This window comes from Lolium rigidum, chromosome 1, assembly GCF_022539505.1.
Source record: "Lolium rigidum isolate FL_2022 chromosome 1, APGP_CSIRO_Lrig_0.1, whole genome shotgun sequence".
Taxonomy (NCBI): Eukaryota; Viridiplantae; Streptophyta; class Magnoliopsida; order Poales; family Poaceae; genus Lolium; species Lolium rigidum.
In genome coordinates this window covers 277137964-277152099 of record NC_061508.1, presented here as the reverse complement: position 1 = coordinate 277152099, position 14136 = coordinate 277137964, and the positions used below count along the sequence as shown (strand labels likewise).

The 14136-nt window shown below is 41.9% G+C and overlaps 1 pseudogene; it reads left to right on the top strand.

Moving 5' to 3' along the window:
* The first annotated feature begins 266 nt into the window (after window positions 1–266).
* LOC124694516 lies at window positions 267–12782 on the top strand (annotated as a pseudogene).
* The last annotated feature ends 1354 nt before the right edge of the window (window positions 12783–14136 follow it).

Genomic DNA, 14136 nt, shown 5'->3' with positions numbered 1-14136 from the left:
ACTATAAAAGTAATTCTTTGAATAAACAAGTAAAAACTTGTAAGGTAGAAACTTGGGATAGGCTTATGGTAAGAAAGGTAAGACTAATGGTGCCTTGCCCCAAGGGGCTTTGCACTTTGCAAGAATATTAGCTAGTCAATTGCAATGTTTGGTTGAAAGATCTTATTTGTACGCTACGTTTTAACCACATACATGTATATTTCAACTGCATATAAGTTTCCAGCAACAAAAAAGAAAGAATCACTTACAACCACAACAAGACCAGCCTTTCCAATTGTCACTTAAACATATCAATCATGGCGGTCATTCATGTTTGTCTCCCTTTGTCTCCCATGTTCGGCCAGTCCCGTGCATGTAGCCACCTTGTCCCCGGCTGAAACTGGCACAACAAGCGCCAGTGACCACCAAGCGCTCGTGTCGTTTAGGTCTCTGATAAAAGGAGATCCACTCCAGGCTCTGAATTCATGGGGAAACCAGTCCATCCATATGTGCCGATGGCGCGGCGTGGCCTGCGGCATGCGCGGCCACCGCCGTGGCCGTGTCATTGGACTGGATCTTCGCGGGTTCAATCTTCTCGGCACCATTGACTCTTCCATAGGTAATCTTACTTACCTCAGGCGGCTGGGCCTCCAAGAGAACCGCTTTTATGGTACCATACCATAAGCACTTGGACAACTTGTAGGACTTGAGCATTTGAACCTCAGCAGCAATTCCATCAGCGGGAATATCCCGCCCTCGCTGGCCTCGTGTGTGCATCTTCAAGTTGTTTCCGACAAAACAACCTCCAAGGGGTGATACCTTCAGCCCTTGGTGTCTTGTCAAACCTTCGAGTTATTTCTCTGAGTTACAACATGCTGGAAGGTTCAGTTCCCCGCGAATTGGCATCGCTGCAGAATCTTGAGGTACTCTCTCTTGGGTACAATAACCTTACAGGAAATATCCCTGTGGAGATCGGAAACCTGAAAGGCCTGATGTATCTTAATCTGAGATCAAACATGATAGTAGGAGAAATCCCAACACAAATTGCAAATCTTAGAAACCTAACCGATTTATTTCTTGATTCCAATGGTCTGACAGGTCCTGTCCCCACTTCTCTCGAGGGCCTCCAGAAGTTACAGAATCTGTACTTATCGAAAAACCAGCTCTCAGGTTCGATTCCACCTTCCCTAGGAAACCTGTCATCTCTACTAGTTCTAGCATTCCAACACAATGGCCTAACTGGTAGTATCCCTGAATCATTAGGAGATCTGAATCTCCTCAAAACCCTTTCTCTCACCGATAATAGTCTTACAGGCTCAATCCCTCACATGCTTGGAAAACTCAGTTCTCTCACCGCACTTTATCTGAACCATAATCTACTGGAGAGTTCTATTCCACCTTCTGTTTACAATCTTTCCTCCCTCCAAAATTTTGTCGTACAATTTAACAATCTCAGTGGGTCCATTTCGAATGAGTGGGGTAATAAGTTTCCAGAACTCCAGCAACTTGTAATAGATCATAATCAATTTCAAGGGCCCATTCCGGAGTCTTTGTGCAATGCTTCAATGCTTGAATATGCTCAATTGGGTGTTAACTTTCTTTCCGGTGTGATACCAAAATTGGGGCTAAAAGCTTACTGGTAGTGACTCTTGGATATGGTCAGCTAAAAGCAAGAAATGATGCCGATTGGGGCTTCATTTCTAGCTTGACAAACTGTAGTATGTTGAACGTCCTAGATCTGGGCTATAACAAACTAGAAGGGGTGATGCCAAATTCAATAGCAAATCTTTCCACAAATTTAATAGAATTCAGCGTGGAAAGCAACATGATACATGGAAATATAGCTGAAGGAATTGGAAACTTAGCCAACCTGCAGTTCTTGTACATGGAAAATAATTTCCTAGATGGAAACATTCCTGAGTCCATTGGCAATCTTGGGGTACTGGGTGAACTATACTTGTTAAATAACAGTTTATCTGGACCAATTCCACCAACACTCGGAAATCTCACACTGTTAAATAGCCTCGTGCTAGGAGAAAATGTGCTTACTGGCCCCATACCATCCAGCCTTAGGAACTGTCCTTTGGAGGCACTGGTCTTAGCAATCAATCAGATTGTCGGTCCAATACCAAAAGAGATTTTCCTCATATCTACACTATCTGTTGAGGTGCAGCTCCAAGGAAACAAGTTAACCGGGCCATTTCCTCCAGAAGTTGGTAATCTGGTAAATCTTGGATATCTTGATGTGTCTGACAACAAGATATCTGGCACAATTCCTGCATCTCTAGGTCAGTGCCGAAGTTTGGAGTATCTCGGTCTGAACGGAAACCAGTTTCAAGGCACAGTTCCAGCATCAATGTCACAGCTGAAAGGCCTTCTGGTTCTTGATGTTTCAAGAAACAACTTGTCCGGGGACGTCCCAGTCTTCCTTGGGTACATGCAGGGGCTCGCCACCTTGAACATATCATTCAACAACTTTGAAGGTGCAGTCCCAGAACAGGGATTATTTCTGAATGCAAGTGCAGCTCTGATTGAAGGGAACTATGGCGTATGTGGAGGTATCCCCCAATTTAATTTGCCTCCCTGCTCAGGTCATACATCCAAGAGGTGCTCTCACAATCTTGTCGTCTCAATCTCAGTAGGCAGCGCAGTTTTGTGCATTGTCTTGATACTTGCACTATTTTTTTTTTGAAATGGGGAGTTCAACCCCGGCTTTTGCATCATGATGATGCACACAGCCTTTTATTAATGAAGTATCAAAAAGTCTTACATAAAACACATCTCAATCATCGCCTACAGTTGATACAAGAATTAACCAGCGGAACCAAAAGAACATCAAATAACTAAAAATCATTGTAGTCTCCTAGTATGTCGCCAGCCAGCCTGGCACAAGATATCATGAGCGACCATCTGGAGCCGTGTGCAGCCAGAAGCCATGGCATCCCGTAGTCCCTCCGGCGAAAGGAGAGCCCATAACTGAACCCAGTGAGCCACCATATGAATAACCTGCAAGTAGTGAAAAGATTGTTTTTTATTAAAAATAAGATCATTTCTTGTCCTCCAAAACAGACCAACATAAAGCAGACACCCCCACACGGATAAAAGCTTTAGATTGTCTATCTACCCCATTTAACCAATTCCCAAACAAATTTATAATATTGGTTGGAGGTGGAAGATCAAAAGTGAAATTAACCGTACGCCAAAGAAGTTTAGCTAAAGGACATTCAATGAAAAGGTGTTCAACAGTTTCCTGTTCTCCACAGAAGACACACTTCATACACCCATTCCAATTCCGTTTAGCTAAATTATCTTTAGTTAATAAAACCTTGTTACTTAGGAACCACATAAATATTTTTATTTTTAAAGACTTGCACTATTTGCACAACGGAATTTTAGAAGCAAGTTTGGAAAGATGAGAAGGGTTCCATCACTCCATGGTGGACAACACACAAGGGTTACATATGCTGAACTAGTGAAAGCAATGATACGTCTCCGACGTATCGATAATTTCTTATGTTCCATGCCACATTATTGATGATATCTACATGTTTTATGCATACTTTATGTCATATTTATGCATTTTCCGGAACTAACCTATTGACGAGATGCCGAAGGGCCAGTTGCTGTTTTCTGCTGTTTTTGGTTTCAGTAATCCTAGTAAGGAAATATTCTCGAAATTGGACGAAATCAACGCCCAGGGTCCTATTTTGCCCGGAAGCATCCAGAACACCCGAGAGTCGCCAGAGGGGGGCCACGGGCCCACCAGATGATAGGCCGGCGCGGCCCACCCCCTGGCCGCGCGGCCCTATGGTGTCACCGCCTCGTCGCCCCTCCGACTCCGCCTCTTCGCCTATATAAAGGTCCCAGACCTAAAACCTCGATAACGGAAAAGCCACGGTACGAGAAACCATCCAGAGCCGCCGCCATCGCGAAGCCAAGATCTGGGGGACAGGAGTCTCTGTTCCGGCACGCCGCCGGGATGGGGAAGTGCCCCCGGAAGGCTCCTCCATCGACACCACCGCCATCTTCATCAACGTTGCTGTCTCCCATGAGGAGGGAGTAGTTCTCCATCGAGGCTCGGGGCTGTACCGGTAGCTATGTGGTTCATCTCTCTCCCTATGTACTTCAATACAATAATCTCATGAGCTGCCTTACATGATTGAGATTCATATGATGATGCTTGTAATCTAGATGTCGTTATGCTAGTCAAGTGAGTTTTACTTATGTGATCTCCGGAGACTCCTTGTCCCACGTGTGTAAAGGTGACAGTGTGTGCACCGTGTGGGTCTCTTAGGCTATATTTCACAGAATACTTATTCACTGTTATGAATGGCATAGTGAAGTGCTTATTTATATCTCTTTATGGTTGCAATGTGTTTTTTTATCACAATTCAACTATGTGCTACTCTAGTGATGTTATTAAAGTAGTTTTATTCCTCCTGCACGGTGTAATGGTGACAGTGTGTGCATCCGTGTTAGTACTTGGCGTAGGCTATGATTATGATCTCTTGTAGATTATGAAGTTAACTATTGCTATGATAGTATTGATGTGATCTATGCCTCCTTTCTTAGCATGAAGGTGACAGTGTGCATGCTACGTTAGTACTTGGTTTAGTTGTGTTGATCTATCGTGCACTCTAAGGTTATTTAAATATGAACATTGAATTGTGGAGCTTGTTAACTCCGGCATTGAGGGTTCGTGTAATCCTACGCAATGTGTTCATCATCCAACAAGAGAGTGTAGAGTATGCATTTATCTATTCTGTTATGTGATCAATGTTGAGAGTGTCCACTAGTGAAAGTATGATCCCTAGGCCTTGTTCCTAAATATCGCTATCGCTGCTTGTTTACTTGTTTTACTTGTGTTACTACTGCTGCGTTACTACTGCTTGTTTCTCGTCCTGGGCAAAGCACTTTTCCGAGTGCCGTTGCCACTGCTCATATATATTCATACCACCTGTATTTCACTATCTCTTCGCCGAACTAGTGCACCTATTAGGTGTGTTGGGGACACAAGAGACTTCTTGCTTTGTGGTTGCAGGGTTGCATGAGAGGGATATCTTTGACCTCTTCCTCCCTGAGTTCGATAAACCTTGGGTGATCCACTTAAGGGAAAACTTGCTGCTGTCCTACAATCCTCTGCTCTTGAAGGCCCAACACTGTCTACAGGAAAAGGAGGGGGGCGTAGACATCAAGCTATTTTCTGGCGCCGTTGCCGGGGAGGAAAGGTAAAAGGTACTCACACTCCGGATCTCGGCTACTAAGCTATTTTCACCGTTGTAAGTACTCGAAGCTATTTCCTTTAGATCCTGCAATTGCAACTTTTTGTTTCTTGTTTACACTAGTTAGGCATAATGGAAAACAACAAAAATATGAGAGAGCTTTATGAACTTTATCTTGAATTAGGACATGATGTGTTTGAAGAGAGAATTAAAAAACCCATGGAACTTTATATGCATGCTAATGGGAATGTTATTAATATGAATGCTTTGAACACTATTGTTGCTAATGCTATGGAAAATTCTAAGCTTGGGGAAGCTGGCTTTGATGAGCATGATCTTTTTAGTCCCCCGGGCATTGAGGAGGAAATTTACTTTGATGATACTTTGCCTCCTATTTATGATGATTATAATGATAGTAGTCTTTTGTTGCCACCTGTTATGGAGGATAAATTTGATTATGATTACAATATACCTCCTATATTTGATGATGAGAATAATAATGATAGCTACTTTATTGAATTTGCTCCCACTACAACTAATAAAATTGACTATGCTTATGTGGAGAGTAATAATTTTATGCATGAGAATCATGATAAGAATGTTTTATGTGATAGTTATATTGTTGAGTTTGCTCATGATGCTACTGAAAGTTATTATGAGAGAGGAAAATATGGTTGTAGAAATTTTCATGTTACTAAAACACCTCTCTATGTGCTGAAATTTTTGAAGCTACACTTGTTTTATCTTCCTATGCTTGTTACTTTGCTCTTCATGAACTTGTTTATTTACAAGATTCCTATGCATAGGAAGCATGTTAGACTTAAATGTGTTTTGAATTTGCCTCTTGATGCTCTCTTTTGCTTCAAATACTATTTCTTGCGAGTGCATCATTAAAACTGCTGAGCCCATCTTAATGGCTATAAAGAAAGAACTTCTTGGGAGATAACCCATGTGTTATTTTGCTACAGCACTTTGTTTTTATTTTGAGTCTTGGAAGTTGTTTACTACTGTAGCAACCTCTCCTTCTCTTAGTTTTGTGCATTGTTGTGCCAAGTAAAGTCGTTGATAGTAAGGTTCATACTAGATTTGGATTACTGCGCAGAAACAGATTTCTTTGCTGTCACGAATCTGGGCAAAATTCTCTGTAGTTAACTCAGAAAATTATGCCAATTTACGTGAGTGATCCTCAGATATGTACGCAACTTTCATTCAATTTGAGCATTTTCATTTGATCAAGTCTGGTGCCTCAATAAAATTCGTCTTTACGGACTGTTCTGTTTTGACAGATTCTGCCTTTTATTTCGCATTGCCTCTTTTGCTATGTGGGATGGATTTATTTGTTCCATTGACTTCCAGTAGCTTTGGGCAATGTCCATAAGTGTTAAGAATGATTGTGTCACCTCTGAACATGTGAGTTTTTGATTATGCACTAACCCTCTAATGAGTTTGTTTCGAGTTTGGTGTGGAGGAAGTTTTCAAGGGTCAAGAGAGGAGGATGATATACTACGATCAAGAAGAGTGAAAAGTCTAAGCTTGGGGATGCCCCGGTGGTTCACCCCTGCATATTTCAAGAGGACTCAAGCATCTAAGCTTGGGGATGCCCAAGGCATCCCCTTCTTCATCGACAACATTATCAGGTTCCTCCCCTGAAACTATATTTTTATTTCATCACATCTTATGTGCTTTGCTTGGAGCGTCGGTTTGTTTTTGTTTTTGTTTTGTTTGAATAAAATGGATCCTAGCATTCATTGTGTGGGAGAGAGACACGCTCCGCTGTTGCATATGGACAAATATGTCCTTAGGCTTTACTCATAATATTCATGGCAAAGTTTCTTCTTCGTTAAATTGTTATATGGTTGGAATTGGAAAATGATACATGTAGTAATTTGCTAAAATGTCTTGGGTAATGTGATACTTGGCAATTGTTGTGCTCATGTTTAAGCTCTTGCATCATATGCTTTGCACCCATTAATGAAGAAATACATAGAGCATGCTAAAATTTGGTTTGCATATTTGGTCTCTCTAGAGTCTAGATAATTTCTAGTATTGAGTTTGAACAACAAGGAAGACGGTGTAGAGTCTTATAATGTTTTCAATATGTCTTTTATGTGAGTTTTGCTGCACCGCTTCATCCTTGTGTTTGTTTCAAATAGCCTTGCTAGCCTAAACCTTGTATCGAGAGGGAATACTTCTCATGCATCCAAATACTTGAGCCAACCACTATGCCATTTGTGTCCACCATACCTACCTACTACATGGTATTTCTCCGCCATTCCAAAGTAAATTGCTTGAGTGCTACCTTTAAATTTCCATTCTTCTACCTTTACAATATATAGCTCATGGGACAAATAGCTTAAAAACTATTGTGGTATTGAATATGTACTTATGCACTTTATCTCTTATTAAGTTGCTTGTTGTGCGATAACCATGTTCCTGGGGACGCCATCAACTACCTTTTGTTGAATTTCATGTGAGTTGCTATGCATGTTCGTCTTGTCTGAAGTAAGAGCGATCTACCACCTTATGGTTAGAGCATGCATATTGTTAGAGAAGAACATTGGGCCGCTAACTAAAGCCATGATCCATGGTGGAAGTTTCAGTTTTGGACATATATCCTCAATCTCATATGAGAAAATTATTAATTGTTGTTACATGCTTATGCATAAAAGAGGAGTCCATTATCTCGTTGTCTATGTTGTCCCGGTATGGATGTCTAAGTTGAGAATAATCAATAGCGAGAAATCCAATGTGAGCTTTCTCCTTAGACCTTTGTACGAGCGGCATAGAGGTACCCCTTTGTGACACTTGGTCAAAACATGTGCATTGCGATGATCCGGTAGTCCAAGCTAATTAGGACAAGGTGCGGGCACTATTAGTATACTATGCATGAGGCTTGCAACTTGTAAGATATAATTTACATGATACATATGCTTTATTACTACCGTTGATAAAATTGTTTCATGTTTTCAAAATCAAAGCTCTAGCACAAATATAGCAATCGATGCTTTTCCTCTATGGAGGACCATTCTTTTACTTTCATTGTTGAGTCAGTTCACCTATTTCTCTCCACCTCAAGAAGCAAACACTTGTGTGAACTGTGCATTGATTCCTACATACTTGCATATTGTACTTATTATATTACTCTATGTTGACAATATCCATGAGATATACATGTTACAAGTTGAAAGCAACCGCTGAAACTTAATCTTCCTTTGTGTTGCTTCAATACCTTTACTTTGAATTATTGCTTTATGAGTTAACTCTTATGCAAGACTTATTGATGCTTGTCTTGAAGTGCTATTCATGAAAAGTCTTTGCTATATGATTCACTTGTTTACTCATGTCATATACATTGTTTTGATCGCTGCATTCACTACATATGCTTTACAAATAGTATGATCAAGGTTATGATGGCATGTCACTCCAGAAATTATCTTTGTTATCGTTTTACTCGCTCGGGACGAGCGAGAACTAAGCTTGGGGATGCTGATACGTCTCCGACGTATCGATAATTTCTTATGTTCCATGCCACATTATTGATGTTATCTACATGTTTTATGCACACTTTATGTCATATTCGTGCATTTTCTGGAACTAACCTATTAACAAGATGCCGAAGTGCCGATTGCTTGTTTTCTGCTGTTTTTGGTTTCAGAAATCCTAGTAACGAAATATTCTCGGAATTGGACGAAATCAACGCCCAGGGTCCTATTTTGCCACGAAGCTTCCAGAAGACCGAAGAGGAGACGGAGGGGGGCCACGGGCCCACCAGATGATAGGCCGGCGCGGCCCACCCCCTGGCCGCGCGGCCCTATGGTGTCACCGCCTCGTCGCCCCTCCGACTCCGCCTCTTCGCCTGTATAAAGGTCCCAGACCTAAAACCTCGATAACGGAAAAGCCACGGTACGAGAAACCATCCAGAGCCGCCGCCATCGCGAAGCCAAGATCTGGGGGACAGGAGTCTCTATTCCGGCACGCCGCCGGGACGGGGAAGTGCCCCCGGAAGGCTCCTCCATCGACACCACCGCCATCTTCATCAACGCTGCTCGTCTCCCATGAGGAGGGAGTAGTTCTCCATCGAGGCTCGGGACCGTACCAGTAGCTATGTGGTTCATCTCTCTCCCTATGTACTTCAATACAATAATCTCATGAGCTGCCTTACATGATTGAGATTCATATGATGATGCTTGTAATCTAGATGTCGTTATGCTAGTCAAGTGAGTTTTACTTATGTGATCTCCGGAGACTCCTTGTCCCACGTGTGTAAAGGTGACAGTGTGTGCACCGTGTGGGTCTCTTAGGCTATATTTCACAGAATACTTATTCACTGTTATGAATGGCATAGTGAAGTGCTTATTTATATCTCTTTATGATTGCAATGTGTTTTTTTATCACAATTCAACTATGTGCTACTCTAGTGATGTTATTAAAGTAGTTTTATTCCTCCTGCACGGTGTAATGGTGACAGTGTGTGCATCCGTGTTAGTACTTGGCGTAGGCTATGATTATGATCTCTTGTAGATTATGAAGTTAACTATTGCTATGATAGTATTGATGTGATCTATGCCTCCTTTCTTAGCATGAAGGTGACAGTGTGCATGCTACGTTAGTACTTGGTTTAGTTGTGTTGATCTGTCGTGCACTCTAAGGTTATTTAAATATGAACATTGAATTGTGGAGCTTGTTAACTCCGGCATTGAGGGTTCGTGTAATCCTACGCAATGTGTTCATCATCCAACAAGAGAGTGTAGAGTATGCATTTATCTATTCTGTTATGTGATCAATGTTGAGAGTGTCCACTAGTGAAAGTATGATCCCTAGGCCTTGTTCCTAAATACTGCTATCGCTGCTTGTTTACTGTTCTACTGCGTTACTACTGCTGCGTTACTACTGCTTGTTTACTGTCCTGGGCAAAGCACTTTTCTCGGTGCCGTTGCCATCGCTCATATATATTCATACCACCTGTATTTCACTATCTCTTCGCCGAACTAGTGCACCTATTAGGTGTGTTGGGGACACAAGAGACTTCTTGCTTTGTGGTTGCGGGGTTGCATGAGAGGGATATCTTTGACCTCTTCCTCCCTGAGTTCGATAAACCTTGGGTGATCCACTTAAGGGAAAACTTGCTGCTGTCCTACAAACCTCTGCTCTTGGAGGCCCAACACTGTCTACAGGAAAAGGAGGGAGGCGTAGACATCAAGCAACAAGTGGGTTTTCTTCTGAGAACCTCTTAGGCACGGGAAGCTTCGGCTCGGTGTACATGGGAAGAATGATGGAGGGTGATCAAGAAGTGATTGTCGCTGTGAAGGTGCTCAATCTCCAGCAGCGAGGGGCATCTCAAAGCTTTGTTGCAGAGTGTGAGACTTTAAGATGCATTAGACATCGGAACCTTGTGAATATATTGACCGTGTGCTCAAGTATTGATTTCAGGGGCCTCGACTTCAAAGCTCTCGTGTTTGAGTTTATGAAAAATGGAAATCTAGATCAATGGCTACACAACCATCTCTTGGATGATGGGAGCCATGGGGCGCTCAGCCTTACCCAAAGGATAGGATATTGCCATTGATGTAGCTTTGCCACTTGAATATCTTCACCACTATAAGCCAGTGCCAATAGTTCATTGTGATCTTAAGCCAAGCAATATTCTCTTGGATATTGACAAGGTTGCCCATGTGGGTGACTTTAGACTTGCAAGGTTCTTGCATCAAGATGATACTAGACTCCCAGAGATATCATGTGGTTGGGCTACAAGAAGGGGAACAATTGGTTATGCTGCCCCAGGTTAGCCATTAACCCCTGCTGTTCATCTTTGTATGCTAATTTCTTTATGTTACAACCTTTATGTAGCGGTCTTAATTCAAAAGATATTTAAACACTTCTATGAGCTACTCCCTCTGCCCCAAATTCACTACCGGAAAAACTGCAGTTGCCGTGCATTGCATCTTTGCCATGTGTTTCCGCATGGCAAAGATTTCTTTGCCGTGCGCACGTAGAAAAACGCACGGCAAAGATTTTGGCCACGCCAAACACAGACACGAGCGCACGGCAAAGATTTGATTCACGGCAACGACGGAAGTGAGCGCACGGCAAAGAAAGTTGCACGGCAAAGGACCAACATAGCGCACGGCAAAGATAGGCTACACGGCAAAGACGCTGGCACACGGCAAAGCACAAAAGGCATCGCCGTGCACGCCTTTGCCTAGTGTTTTTAACAAACGCACGGCAAAGCAAGTCTTTGCCTAGTGTTTTTAACAAACACACGGCAAAGCAAGCCTTTGCCTAGTGTAAGCGCACGGCAAAGATGTAAAAACTGGATTTCTTCTCAGCTCAAAAGGTGTGGCGTGGTATAGTTATCAACAAACGAACGCTTAGCTCAGTGGCAAGGTTGCACGCTTTCTCTACTCTGCGTCCTAGGTTCGAATCCCAGACCGATCAGTTTGGAGCTTTTTTTTAGATAAACCATATTTAGCACACGGCAAAGAAGCAACATTTGCCGTGCGGCGTCGCACGGCAAAGACCTTTGCCGTGCAACATTGGCGTGGCGCACGGCAAAGAAACCTTTGCCGTCGATTGCTTTACCGTGCGGTCTTTGCCGTGCGGCAACGCACGGCAAAGCCTTTGCCGTGCAAATAGTTGCACGGCAAAGAAAGTTTTTCCCGTAGTGATTACTTGTCACGGATTTGTCTAGATGCAATGCTTTTTAGTGTATAGATACATGCGCACCTAGATAAGTATGTGACATCTAATTCAGGGCACAGGGAGTACTATAAATAAACTGAGGTTTAATTTGCACTTTTTATCTACTTAGGTTGTCTGCAGTTTTAGAAAGTCAGAGTACCATATAAGCAAATACCCATTGTGTAACCATGTCTTAATAATAAATGAAGCATTGTAATCCCAAATAGTAAGACATTTCCATCATAACACTGAATTCCTCGACAGAATTCTGCAATGCTTTCTCACTGGAAACTAATTTTCCCATACACGTCTCTTCCAGAGTACGGTCAAGGAAATGAAGTCTCGGTCTATGGTGATTGGTGATACCTACAGCTATGGAATACTGCTGTTAGAGTTGTTCACTGGTAAAAGGCCAACAGATGGTGAATTTCGGCAAGATCTAAACCTGCATCGGTACGTCGAGATAGCAATGAAAGATAAATCCACCAACATGGTGGATCTGTGCTTGCTATCATCACTCGGGGAAGGGACAGAAATAACTGAGAGCGCCAAAGAGATGAGAACTGCATGCATCACCTCAGTTCTGCAGATAGGGATATTATGTTCGAAGGAACTGCCAACTGATCTCATGCAGATTGGTGATGCTACGACAGAGCTACTACGGATTAGAGACAAGTATCGCACGCTCTTATTGAGTGAAGGTGAATCCATCTAGATGCCTGTTGGTACTCACTTCACTGGGATTAGTATTCATCTGGTTCATCAAAACAGAAGATGGTGCAAGCTTTGTTCCTGCAATTCAATAGCTAATTAATATGTTAATGGTGTGTGAACAATGGTACTCGTACAATGCAATGAATCTTATCCATCAGGTATAAATTCTGGTTAGAACGTACCTAAAATCACATTCACTAGTAGAAAAAGAGGCTTCCGTCCACCCCCATTAGTCCCGGAAATATTCGAACCGCGACTAAAGGGGGCTTTAATCGCGGTTCGGGAGGCAACCCGCGACTAATGCTCCATCCGAGACGAAAAGGTACCCACCAACCGCGACTAAAAGGGTGATGGAGGGATGCGGCCGGCGGAAAACCTTTAGTCGCGGATGGGTACACCAACCGCAACTAAAGGTTTTTCCGAGTTTTTTTACTCCCACGCACCCTGCACCCCCCCCCCCGTGGATCGCCTTTTTTGGTTTGTAAAATACAAAAGAAAATGATAGAAAATTCAGAACAAAATTGTTTTCAGATTCTTGTTTATTATGCAACCTACTATTCGGAGAAATTAAGAAATTCGAATTTTCACTTTTTTTGCAAAAAAAGTTAAAAAATGGTAAAACCGCAATAACTTTTGCATACGACGTCGGAAAAAAACGTATAATATATAAAAAAAATCCTGGGAAAAAGTTACATCCGAATTCACCGGGGTTTACCCGGTTAGCCAATTTTTAGATTCTCAAAATTCCAAATGAAAATACGAAAGCAGGAAGATTTTAGTTTTTGCTATAAATTATGGATTTTATATTTTTTAAATTTTTCAAAAAAAATAAAATTAATAATTGCATCCAGCATAAAGATTATTAATACTTTTACCCAATTTTTAGATTTTCAAATTTTTAGGTTTTAGATTTGGCAAAAAAAATATTTAAAAAAATTAAAAAAAATTAAAAAGTTAATGTTCATTTATTTATTCACGATTATTATTACATCATTATTTTTGTTTATAAAAAAATTATTTGAAATTCAAACAATAAAAAAAATGTGACATCGAGCAACATGGTAATAGGATTGATATGATACTAGTATCACATACATGTGCGCGTAGCACTTGGATGCGGGACGGGATGGAACTCGGAAGTTAAGCGTGCTAGAGGTGGAGTAGTGGGAGGATGGGTGACCGAGCGGGAAGTTTGACCACGAGTAAGTAATTTGACTAGAGATAATTGTAGTTAGAGATAGAGACTAAGCTATGCAAATAACTGAAATAATAGAAATTCTAAAAAAATAGAAAAAAAAACAAATGAATTAATTTTTTTTTAACGAAATAGCCTTTAGTCCCGGTTGGGGACACCAACCGCGACTAAAGGTCCTTCGCCCAGGCGCACGCTAGCCGCCCACGTGGATGGACCTTTAGTCGCGGTTCGTATGCAACCGCGACTAAAAGGGGGGGGCCTTTAGTCGCGCTTAATTGGTCGCGGTTGCGCAACCGCGACTAATGGCAGTTGCGAACCGCGACTAAAGGCCATTTTTCTACCAGTGAT